We start from the raw sequence: 13,267 nt of genomic DNA on the forward strand, positions 1-13,267 counted from the left end.
GGACAGGCTGACTCTCTTGTTAGGGGCTAATGCAGCTGCTGACTTGAAGTTGAAGCCAATGCTCACTTACCATTCTGAAAATCCTGGGCTCTTAATAATTGTGCTAAATCTATTCTGCCTGTGCTCTATACATGAAACAACAAAGCCTGGATGACAGCACATGTGTTTACATCATGGTTTACTGAATATTTTACACCCACACAGTTGAGACTTAGAGCTCAAAAAAAAGATTCCTTTCAAAATATTGCTCCTGGGGCTGGCCCGGTGGCATAGCAGTTGTTTACATGCTCCGCTTTGGCTGCCCAGGGTTCTGAGGTTCGGATCCCGTGCTTGCATCGATGCACCACTTGTTAAGCCGTGATGTGGCAGCATCCCATATAAAGTGGAGGAAGATGGGCATGGATGTTAGCCTAGGGCCAATCTTCCTCAGCAAAAAGAGGAGGATTGGCATCGGATGTTAGCTCAGGGCTAATCTTCCTCCCCACCCCCAAAAAAAGTATTCCTCCTCATTGACAGTGCTCCTGGTTGCCCAAGAGCTCTGATGCAGATGTAAAATGAGATTGATGTTGTTTTCACACCTGCTAGCATAACATCCATTCTGCAGGATCTGGGCAGCGTTTTTGATCATGGATCAAGGAGTAATTTTGACTTTCAAGTCTTATTATTTAAGAAATATATTTCATAAGGCCATAGCTGCCATAGATAGTGATTCCTCTGATGGATCTGGGCAAAGTAATTTGAAAACTTTCTGGAAAGTATTCACCATTCTAGATGCCAGTAAGAACATTTGAGATTCATGGGAAGAGGTCAAAATATCAGCATTAATAGGAGTTTGGAAGAAATTGATTCAACTCTCATGGATGACTTTGAGGGGTTCAAGGCTTCAGTGGAGAAGGAACTGCAGATGTGGTAGAAATAACAAGAGAACTAGAATTAGAAGTGGGGCCTGAAGATGTGATGAATTGCTGCAATCTCATGATAAAACTTTAATGGATGAGGAGTTGCTTCTTATGGATGGAAGAAAAAAGTGGTTTATTGAGATGGCATCTACTCCTCGTGAAGATGCTGTGGAGATGTGGAAATGGCAACTAAGCATTCACAATATTACATAAACTTAGTTGATAAAGCAGTGACAGGGTTTGAGAGGACTGACTCCAATTTTGAAAGAAGTTCTACTGTGAGTAAATGCTATCAAACAGCATCACATGCTACAGGGAATTGTTCAAGAAAGGAAGAGTCAGTCGATGCAGGAAACGTCACTGTCTTATTTTAAGAAATTCCCATAGCCATCCCAACCTTCAGCAACCACCACTGTGATCAATCAGTAGCAATCAACACGGAGGCAAACCCTCCACCAGCAAAAGTTTACAACTTGCTGAAGGTTCAGGTGATGGTTAGCATTTTTTAAACAACAAAGTATTTTTAATTAATGTGTGTACATTCTGTTTTTAGACAAAATGCTACTGTACACTTCATAGACTATGGTATAGTGTAAACATAGCTTTTATATGCACTGGGAAACCAAAAAATTCATGTGGCTCACATCGTTGTGATATTCATTTTCTTGCAGTGGTCTGGAACCGAACCCCAATATCCCCCAGGTTTGTCTGTATAGTTTCAGCTTTTAGATTTAGGTCTCTGATCCATTTTGAGTTAATTGTTGTATGAGGTGTGAGGTAGGAGTCTGACTTCATTCATCTGCATGTGGATATCCAGTTGTTGCAGCACAGTGTGTTGAAAAGACTATTGTTTCCCCATTGAATTGTTTTGGCACTCTTGTCAAAAATAAATTGATCATCAAGAGAATGAGAAGACAAGGCATAGACTGGGAGAAAATATGGGTAAAAGACATATCTGATAAAAGATTCTTATCTAGAACATAGAAATAATTCTTTATTTATTTTCAATTTCTGTGTAGACTACATCATGTTCACCCTCAAAGTCTAATTTCAATCCATCACCACACACATGTGCATAATCCACCCTTTTGTACTCCTCCCTCCCCCTTCCCCTCTGGTAACCAGCAATACAGTCTCTCTCTCTGTATGATTGTTTATCGTTGTTATCTTCTAGTTATGAGTGAGATCATATGGTATTTGACTTTGTCCCTCTGACTTATTTCGCTTTGTATAACACTCTCAAGGCTCAAGGTCCATCCATGTTGTCACAAATGGCTGGATTTCAACATTACTCATCGCTGAGTAGTATTCCATTGTGTATATATACAACATCTTCTTTATCCATTCATCCCTTGATGGGCACTTAGGATGCTGCCAAGTCTTGGCTATTATGAGAAATGTTGCAATGAACACAGGGTGCATGTATCTTTACACATTTGTGTTTTCACGTTCTTTGGATAAATACCCAGCAGTGGAATAGCTGGATCATATGGTAGTTCTATCCTTAATTTTTTGAGGAATCTCTATACTGTTTTCCACAGCAGCTGCACCAGTTTTCACTCCCACCAGCAATGTATGAGAGTTCCCTTCTCTCCACATCCTCTCCAATACTTGTTGTTTCCTGCTGTGTTAATTATAGCCATTCTGATGGGAGTGAGGTGATATCTCACTGTAGTTTTGATTTTCATTTCCCTGATAGTTAATGATGTTGAACATCTTTTCATGTGCCTATTGGCCATTTGCATATCTTCTTTGGAGAAATGTGTGATCATATCTTTTGCCTATTTTTTAACTGAATTGTTAGGGGTTTTTTTGTTGAGATATGAGTTCTTTTTGTACTTTACATATTAGCCCCTTATCAGATTTATGGTTTGCAAATATTTTCTCCCAATTGTTAGGTTGTCTTTTTGTTTTGTTGATGGTTTTCTTTGTTGTGCAGCAGGTTTTTAGTCTGTTGTGGTCCCATTTGATTATTTTTTTCTATTGTTGCCCTTGCCTGGTCAGACATGGTACTTGAAAATATGCTTCAGTGACCAATGTCAAAGAGCATACTGCCTATGTTTTCTTCTAGAAGTTTCATGGTTTCAGGTCTTAAATTCAAATCTTTAATCCCTTTTGAGTTAATTTTTGGGTATGGTGCAAGATAATGGTCTACTTTCATTCTTTTGCATGTGGCTGTCCAGTTTTCCCAACACCATTTATTGAAAAGACTTTCCTTTCTCCATTGTATGTTGTTGGCTCCTTTGTTGACAATTAGCTGTCCATAGACGTGTGGTTTTATTTCTGGGCTCTCAATTCTCTTCCATTGCTCTGTGTGTCTGTTTTTGTGCCAGTACAATGCTATTTTGGTTACTATAGCTTTGTAGTATATTTTGAAATCAGGGATTATGTGAAATCAGTGATACCTCCAGCTTTATTCTTTTTTCTCAGGATTCCTTTGGCTATTTGAGGTCTTTTGTTGTTTCGTATAAATGTTAGGATTCTTTGTTCTATTTCTGTGAAAAATGTTGTAACTTTGATAGGGATTGCATTGAATCTGTAGATTGCTTTAGGAAGTACGGACTTTTTAACTCTGTTATTTCTTCCAATCCAAGAGCATGGAATATCTTACCATTTCTTGTGTCTTCAATTTCTTTCAAAAATGTTTTGTTGTTTTCAGTGTATAGATCTTTCACCTCTTCAGTTAAGTTTATTCTTAGGTATTTTATGCTTTTAGTTGCAATTGTAAATGAGATTGTATTCTTAATGTCTCTTTCTACTACATTGTTGTCAGTGTATAGAAATGCAACTTATTTTTGTATGTTGATTTTTTATCCTGCAACTTTACAGTATTCATTCATTATTTCTAAAAGTTTTTTGGGGCATTCTTTAGAGTTTTCTATATATAAAATAATGTCATCTGTGAATAAATAGTGACAGTTTCACTTCTTCCTTTCCAATTTGGATCCCCTTTTTTTCTTTTTCTCACCTGATTGCTCTGGCTAGGTCTTCCAGTACTATGTTAAATAAGAGTGGTGAAAGTGAGCATCCTTGTCTGGTTCCTGATCTTAGAGGGATAGCTTTCAGTTTTTCTCCATTGAGAATGATATTAGCTATGAGTTTGTCACATATGGCCTTTATTATGTTGAGGTACTTTCCTTCTATACCCATTTTATTCAGAGTTTTTATCATAAATGGATGCTGTATCTTGTCAAATGCTTTCTCTGCATCTATTGAGATGATCATGTGATTTTTATTCTCCATTTTCTTAATGTGGTGTATCACATTGATTGATTTGCAGATGTTGAACCATCCCTGCGCCCCTGGAATAAATTCCACTTGATCATAGTGTATGATCCTTTTAATATATTGTTGTATTCAATTTGCTAGTATTTTGTTGAGGATTTTTGCACCAATGTTCATCAGTGATATTGGCCTGTAATTTTCTTTTATTTTGTGTTGTCCTTGTCTATTTTTGGTATCAAGGTAATGGTTTCATAGAATGAGTTAGGAAGCTTCCCCTCCTCTTCAACTTTTTGGAAGAATTTGAGAAGTAGAGGTATTAATTCTTCTTTGAATGTTTGATAGAATTCACCAGGGAAGCAAACTCGTCCTGGACTTTTATTTTTTGGGAGGTTTTTGATGACTGTTTCAATCTCTTTACTGGTTATTTGTCTATTTAAATTCTCTACTTCTTCTTGATTCAGTTTTGGAAGGTTTTATGAGTCTAAGAATTTATCCATTTCTTCTAGATTATCCAATTTGTTGGCATATAGCTTTTTTTTTTTTATTGATGTTTTAATGGTTTCTAACATTGTGAAATTTTGGGTTGTACATTTTTGTTTGTCCATCACCACATATATGACTCCTTTCACCCCTTGTGCCCACCCCCCACCCCCACTGCCCTGGTAACCACAGTCCAGTTTTCTCTGTCCATGTGTTGGTTTATATTCCACATATGAGTGAGATCATACAGTGTTTGTCTTTCTCTTTCTGGCTTATTTCACTTAACATAATATGCTCCAGGCCCATCCATGTTGTTGCAAATGGGACGATTTTGTCTTTTTTTATGGCTGAGTAGTATTCCATTGTATATATATACCACATTTTCTTAATCCAATCGTCAGTCGAGGGACACTTAGGTTGCTTCCACTTCTTGGCTATAGTGAATAATGCTGCAATGAACATAGGGGTGCATAAGCCTCTTTGGATTGATTTCAGGGTTGGCGTATAGCTTTTTGTAGTATTCTCTTATAATCTTTTGTATTTCTGAGGTGTCTGTTGTAATTTCTCCTCTTTCATTGCTGATTATATTTATATGAGGCTTCGGTCTTTTTTTCTTAGTGAGTCTAGCTAGAGGTTTGTCAATTTTGTTTATCTTTTCAAAGAACCAGCTCTTCGCTTCATTTATTTTTTCCATTTTCTTTTTTAGTCTCTATTTCATGTATTTCTGCTCTGATTTTTATTATTTCCTTCCTTCTGCTGATTTGGGGCTTTGTTTGTTCTTGTTTTTCCACTTCCTTTTAGGTGCGCTGTTAGATTGCTTATTTGAGATTGTTCTTGTTTGTTGAAGTAGTCCTGAATTGCTATAAACTTCTCTCTTAGAACTGCTTTTGCTGTATCCCATGAATTTTGGCATGTTGTATTTTCATTTTCACTTGTCTCCAGGTATTTTTTGATTTCTCCTTTGATTTCTTCAATGACCCAGTCGTTGTTCAGTAGCATTTTGTTTAATCTCTTTAAGCGTCTTTTCTGATTTTCTTCCTGTAGTTGATTTCTAGCTTCATACCATTGTGGTCAGAAAAAACGCTTGGTATTATTTCAATCTTCTTAAATTTATTGAGACTTGTTTTGTGGCCTAATATGTCATCAATCTTGAAGAATGTTCCATGTACATTTGAGAAGAATGTGTATTCCGTGGTTTTTGGATGGAATGTTCTGTATACATCTACTAAGTCCATCTGGTCTAAAGTGTCATTTAAGGCCAATGTTTCCTTTTGGATCTTCTGTTTGGATGATCTATCCATTGGTGTAACTGGGATGTTAAATTCCTCTACTATTATTGTGTTACTGTCTATTTCTCCTTTTATGTCTGTTAATTATTGCTTTATATATTTAGGTGTTCCTATGTTGGGTGCATAGATATTTACAAGTGCTATACCTTCTTGTTGGATTATTCCCTTTATCATTATGTAGTGCTCTTGTCTCTCAATACAGTTTTTGTTTTAAAGTCTATTTTGTCTGATATGTGTATTGCTACCCCAGCTTTCTTTTCATTCCCATTTGTGTGGAATATCTTTTTCCACGCCTTCACTTTCAGTTTGTGAGTGTCTTTAGGTCTGAAGTGTGTCTCTTGTATGCAGCATGTATATGGGTCTTGTTTTTTAATCGAATCAGCCATCCTATGCCTTTTGATTGCAGCATTTAGTCCATTGACATTTAAAGTAGCTACTGATAAGTATGTACTTATTGCCATTTTGTTACTTTTTTTGTGTGAGGAAGATTAGCCGTGAGCTAACATCTGATGCCAATCCTCCTTTTTTTTTTTTGCTGAGGAAGATTGGCCCTGGGCTAACATCCATGCCCATCTTCCTCTACTTTATATGGGATGCTGCCACAGCATGGCTGGACAAGCAGTACATTTGTCCACACCCGGGATCTGAACGTATGAACCCTGGGCCGCTGGAGCAAAGCATGTGAACTTACCTGCTACACTACCAGGCTGGCCTCCAGTTTGTTACTTTTTTTTTAATTGATGTTTTAATAGTTTATAATATTGTGAAATTTTTGGTTGTACATTTTTGTTTGTCCATCACCATATACATGTCTCCCTTCACCCCTTGTGCCCACCTCCTACCCCCATTGCCCCTGTAACCACAATACAGTTTTATCTGTCCATGTGTTCCTTTATACTCCACATATGAGTGAGATCATACAGTGTTTGTCTTTCTCTTTCTGGCTTATTTCACTTAACATAATACCTTCCAGTTCCATCCATGTTGTTGCACTTGGGATAATTTTGTGTTTTTTATGGCTGAGTAGTATTCCATTGTATATATATACCACATCTTCTTGATCCAATCATCCATCGAGGGACACTTAGGTTGCTTCTACTTCTTGGCTATAGTGAATAATGCTGCAATGAACATAGGGGTGCATAAGCCTCTTTGGATTGTTGATTTCAGGTTTATTGGATAGATTCACAGTAGTGGGATAGCTGGATCATAGGGTATTTCTATTTTTAACTTTTTGAGGAATCTCCATACCATTTTCCATAGAGGCTGCACCAGTTTGCTTTCCCACCAGCTGTGTATGAGGGTTCCTGTTTCTCCCCATCTTCTCCAACATTTGTTGTTTTTTCAGTTTGTTACTTTTTTTCTGGGTGTTTTAGTAGTTCTCTGTTCCTTTCTTCTTCTCTTGCTCTCTTCCCTGTGGTTTCATGGCTTTCTTTAGTATTATGTTTGGGTTCGTTTCTCTTAGTATGTTGTGTATTTATTATAGGTTTCTGGTTTGCGATTACCATGAGATTCATATATAGTAACCTATGTATATAGCAATCTATATTAAGTTGATGGTGTCTTTAGTTTGACCTCTTTCTAAAAGGTCTACACTTTTACTCTTCTCCTCCCACATTTTATGTTTTTGATATCATATCTAACCTCTTTTTGTGTGTGTTTCCCTTACCCTCTTATCATGGAAATAGGTAATTTTAGTACTTTTGTCTTTTGACCTTCATATTATCTTTATAGTTGTTGATCTACTACCTTTAGTGTATTTTTGCCATTACCTGTGATTTAATTGCTTTTTTAACAAATAATTTTCTTATTCCTATTTGTGGTCTTCTCTTTCCCACTTAAACAATTCCCTTCAGCATTTCTTCTAAGACTGGTTTCTTGGTGATAAACTCCTTAATTTAATTTTTGCTTGCCTGGGAATCTTTTCATCTCTCCTTCCATTCTGAATGATAACCTTGCTGGATAGAGTATTCTAGTCTGTAGGTTTTTTTCCCTTTCAGCACTTTAAATATGTTGTGCCACTCCCTTATAGCCTGTAAGATTTCTGCTGAGAAGTCAGCTGATAGCCTTATGGGGTTTCCCTTGTATGTCACTTGTTACCTTTCTCGCAGCTTTTAGGATTCTCTCTTCATCTTTAATTCTTGACACTTTAATTATAATGTGTCTTGATGTGGGCCTTTGTGGGTTTATCTTGTTTGGTGCTCTCTGTGATTCATGTACCTGGATGTCTCTTTCCTTCCTTAGATTAGGAAAGTTTTCAGCTATTCTTTCTTCAAATAGATTCTCTGCCCTTTTGTCTCTCTCTTCTCCTTCTGGGACATCTATAATACAAATGTTAGTGCACTTGATGTTGTCCCAGAGGTCCCTTAGACTATTCTTTTTCTTCTTAATTCTTTGGTCCTTTATCTGTTCAGCTTGGGTGATTTCTTCTACTCTTTCATCCAGCTTGCTGATCCATTCTTCTGTATCATCTACTCTGCTATTGAGTCCCTCTAATGAATCTTTCATTTCCAGTATTGTATTCTTCATTTCTGATTGGTTCTTTTTTATATTTTCTGATTCTTTGTTAACATTCTCACTGAGTTCATCCAATCTTCTTCCAAGATCAGTGAGCATCCTCATGACTTTTTGTTTGAACTCTTTGTCAGGTAGACTGTTTAATTATGTTTCATTTAGTTCTTTTTCTGGGGTTTTGTGTTATTCCCTTACTTGCAATGTATTCCTTTGCCTCCTCATTTTGCCTCTTTCTCTGTGCTTATATCTATGTATTAGGTGGGTCAGCTATATCTCCTGATCTTGGTGAGGTGGCCTTATGTAAGAGATTCCCTATGAGGCCCAGCGGTGTGCTTCCCTCTCATTACTAGTTCCAAATATTCCAGAAGTGAGCCCTGTGTGGGCTATGTGTGTCTTCTGTTGTGGCAGGATTGTTCTTGCTGCAGGTGCCCAGGGAGTCTAGGCTGTCCCCCTAACCAGGTGGTTGTAATGTTCAGCTACATGTGGCTGCTATGGATGCTTCAGTCACTTTATAGGGTGTGGGGAACCCCAGTACAGTTGGCTGCAAGGTCTAATAGCACATTCCTGTTGCAGTTTTTCTGTTGAGTAGCCCCCCAGCATGGCTATCTGCTAGGCTCAGGGGCTTGTAATTGCTGTACAAGGCTCTTGTCAGGTATCTCAGGTTTGCAGCTGAGTGGAGCTGGCCCCAGGCATGGGAGCACCCAATTGTTTCAGGCTTTGGAAGGTGGGGCCAATCTCCTCTGTGGCTATTTGAACAGCACAAGTCTTCTACAGCTGACAAGCCCCACCACCCTCAGGGCCACACAGACTCTCAACACAAACCTGCCTCGTGTGTGTGCATGAAACTCCTGAAGTGGACCCAGTCAGCCCACTGCAGAGGCTCCACACACTCCGCACATGCTCTACACACTCCATCGACTCCTCATGCACACCCTGCCCCACAGAGACAGACCCACTCACCCAGCTGCAGAACATCCGGGCACCCAGCCTATGCAGGCCCACAATTTGCCCAAGGGCTTGCTGTTTGGTGGAGCCCGTCCCTAGGGCAGGCTGCCTGACCTGGCTGAGCTGGATTAAATCAGTGCTCTAGTGGGTGGGGCAGACCCTGGGCTAACAGGCCAGGGGAAGAACTCCAATGGTGTCTGCCAGCATCTGTGTCAGCTTGCCTGTGCTAGATCACAATAATGGATGTTGCCAACGTCTCAGTCCCTGGAGAGGTCTCACCTCTCACTGAGATGCATCCAGATCCCATCAGGTGAGTCTCTTTTCACCAAAGAACTGTGCACCTTTCTTTCTGGTGATTTTAGGTTGCTTTCCAAAATGAGTGAATTTATGCGTGGGCCCTTTCAGAGCAGGCTTTTTTCCCCTTATGTCTGATAGCTTTTCTGAGGGTATTCCTCATTGTAGTTACTAGCCAGCAAAGCCAGACATTATGACACTCATCTCAGTTGTGCTGAGTCCAAAAGATGCTTATAGCAGTAATGCTCCCCCACTCAGGTCCCCCACTCCTCCAGAGAAAGCTGTGTACCTTAGCATTGCTCTCAGCTGGCCATGAAGTGCCACAGCTTGTGAAGGTGGCTTTTTCTCTCTCCATAAAGGAACTTCTGCCTCTTCCACCTCAATCAGGACTGTCCCTTGTTGCAGTGGTTCTTTTTATCCAGTTTTCAGTTCTCTCTCAGGGGTAATTGTTCCAATAGTAGTTGTAAATTTGTTGTGTGCATGGGAGGAGGTGAATTCAGAGTCCTCCTACACCACCATCTTGACACCTCACTCTGAAAGAACCCTTAAAAGTCAACAATAAGAAAACCAACAACCCAATAAAAAATGAGCAAAAGATCTGAACAGCTATCTCACCAAAGAAGATATACAGTTGGCAAATAAGCCTATGAAAAGATGTTCCACGTCTTATGTCATTAGGGAATTGCAAATTAAAACAACAATGAGATACCACTGATACTGGCTCAATACAAGGTTGACATAAGGGACACCATGTTGTAGGAAAGACACCATGTAGTAACTTGGAATGACCTATGACTAACACTGGACTTTATGGCCCCTCCCAGCTGCTATAAGTTGATAACTTTGTTCTTTTGAGTTCCTTAGGAATGTGATGACCCCTGGGCAGAGAGTCTGTGCTGATAGCCATCATCAATGACGACTGAAAGATCAGCGTATAGGGCACTGCTCCAGTCTCTGATACATATCAAGTAAAACAAAAGACTGCCAGGTACTAAGACCAGATGGTTGCCCCCACCCTGAAACCAGATGCCTCCACCCTGTAATCACATGGATGCCCCCACCCTGGGACCAGCTGACTACCCTACTCGGAGACCAGCCCTCTATATAACTGGCCTGTAGTCTTTGTTCTGTAAGATGGTTCTTTGAGACATTAGTTGGCCATCTTCCCCCTTGCTAGCAAGCTGTAAAAAACTGCTCTTTCTTTTCCATCATCTTGCCTCTTGATGATTGGCCATTGTCTTGCAGTGAGCAAATCGTGCCCTTTGTGTGGTAACACCACTACACACCAGTTAGAATGGCAAAAACCAATACACTGACAACACTAAAGGTTGCTGAGGATGCAGAGCAACAGGAACACTCACTCATTGTTGGTGGGAATGCAATATGGTACAGCCATTTTAGAAGATAGTTTGGCAGTTTCTAACAAAATTAAACATACACTTACCACATGATTCAGCAACCACACTCCTTGGTATTTACCCAAATGGGTTGAAAACTTGTGTCTACATAAGTACCTGAGCATGAGTGTTTACAGCAGCTTTATTCATAATTGCCAAAACTTGGAAGCAACCAAGATGTCCTTCAGTAGGTGAATGGATAAATAAACTGTGGTACATCCAGACAAGAAATATTACTCAGCACTAAAAAGAAAGGAACTATCAAGCCATGAGAAGATGTAAGATGACATAAATGTATATTAGTAAGTGAAAAAGGCCAGTCTGAAAAGGCTACGTATTGTATGATTCAATTCCCAATATATGACATTCTGGAAAGGCAAAACTGTGGAGACAGTGAAAAGATCAGTTGTTCCCAGGGTTTAGAGGGGAGGGAGGGATGAGTAGGCAGAGCAGGGATGAATTTTAGGGCATACTGTAACAGTGTATACATGTCACTATACATTTGTCATAACCCATGGCATGTAGAACACCAAGAGTGAGCCCTACTGTAAACTGTGGACTTTAGGTGATAATGACATGTCAATGTAGGTTCATCAATTATAACAAATGTACCAATGTGGTGGGGGATGTTGATAGTGGGGGAGGTTGTGCATGTGTAGGGGCTGAGGGTATATGGGAACTCCACCTCCTGATCAATTTTGTTATGGACCTAAAACTGCTCTAAAAAATAAACTCTATTTTTTAAAAATCAATTGGCCATAAATTTAAACTGGCCATAAAATTTTTAAAATTAATTGCCCATATTTTCAGACTCTCAATTCTAGTCCATTGATCCATATGTCTATCTTTATGTCAGTAACACACTGTCTTGATTTCTGTAGCTTTGTAGTCAATTTAGAAATCAGAACATGTAAGTCCTCCAACTTTGTTTCTTTTTTTTTGTGAGGAAGATCAGCCCTGTGCTAACATCTGCCAATCCTCCTCTTCTTTTTGGCTGAGGAAGACTGGTCCTGGGCTAACGTCCATGCCCATCTTCCTCCACTTTATATGGGATGCCGCCACAGCATGGCTTGCCAAGTGGGGCGTTGGTGTGTGCCCAGGATCCAAACCGGTGAACACTGGGCTGCCTCAGTGGATCGCGTGCACTTAACCGCTTGTGCCACTGGGCTGGCCCCTCAACTTTGTTCTTTGTGAAGATTGTTTTGACTATTCTGGGTGCCCTGTATCTCCATATAAATTTTAGAATCAACTTGATAATTTCTGCAGAATAGGCAATTTGGATTTTGTTAGGGATTGCACTGAATCTGCAGACCAATTTGGGGAGTATTGCCATCTTGACAACATTAAGTTTTCCAATCCATGAATGTGAGATATCTTTCCACTTATTTAGGTCTTCTATAACTTTTTTTCAGTGATGTTTAGTAGTTTTCAGTGCACAAGTCTTGTATTTCTTTTGTTAAATTAATTCTAAGTGTGTTAATACATAAATTTATTCTTTTTGATACTATGCAAGCAGAATTGTTTCAATTTCATTTCTGGATAGTTCATTGCTAGTGTATAGAAATACAATAGAGTTTTGCATGTTGATCTTGTATCCTGCACCTTCGCTGAAGATGCTTATTAGTTCTAATGTTTTCTGTGTGGATTTCTCATGATTTTCTTTACATAAGATCATGTCATCTGTAGCTAGAGAGTTTTACTTCTTCCTTTTCAATCTGGATTCCTCTTATTTCATTTTCTCATCTAATTGCCATGGTCAGAGCCTCCAGTAAAATGTTGAGTACAGGTGGTGGGAGAGGACACCCTGATGTTGTTCCTGATCAAAGGGAAAGCTTTCAGTCTCTCACCATTGAGTGTAGTAGCCCAGGGTTTATCTTAGATGGTCTTCATCAGTTTGAGGGTGGTCCCTTCTGTTCCAGGTTTGTTGACTCTTTCTTCTGTATCTCTTGAAATGATGATGCGGTTTTGTCCTTTATTCTATTAGAATGGCGTATTAAATTGGTTGATTTTCATATGTTAAATCAGTCTTGCATTCCTGGGATAAATCCCGCTTGGTCCTTTTTACATGTTGCTGGATTCGGTTTGCTGGTATTCAGTTGAGCAATTCTGCATCTATATTCATAAAAGATATTCATCTGTAGTTTTCTTTTCTTGTGATGTCTTTGTTGGGTTTGGTGTCAGGGTGATCCTGGATTTGTAGGATGAGGTCAGAATGTTCTCTCTT

This window comes from Ceratotherium simum, chromosome 35 (genome assembly GCF_057802395.1).
Source record: "Ceratotherium simum simum isolate JZ-2026a chromosome 35, ASM5780239v1, whole genome shotgun sequence".
In the NCBI taxonomy this organism is placed as follows: Eukaryota; Metazoa; Chordata; class Mammalia; order Perissodactyla; family Rhinocerotidae; genus Ceratotherium; species Ceratotherium simum.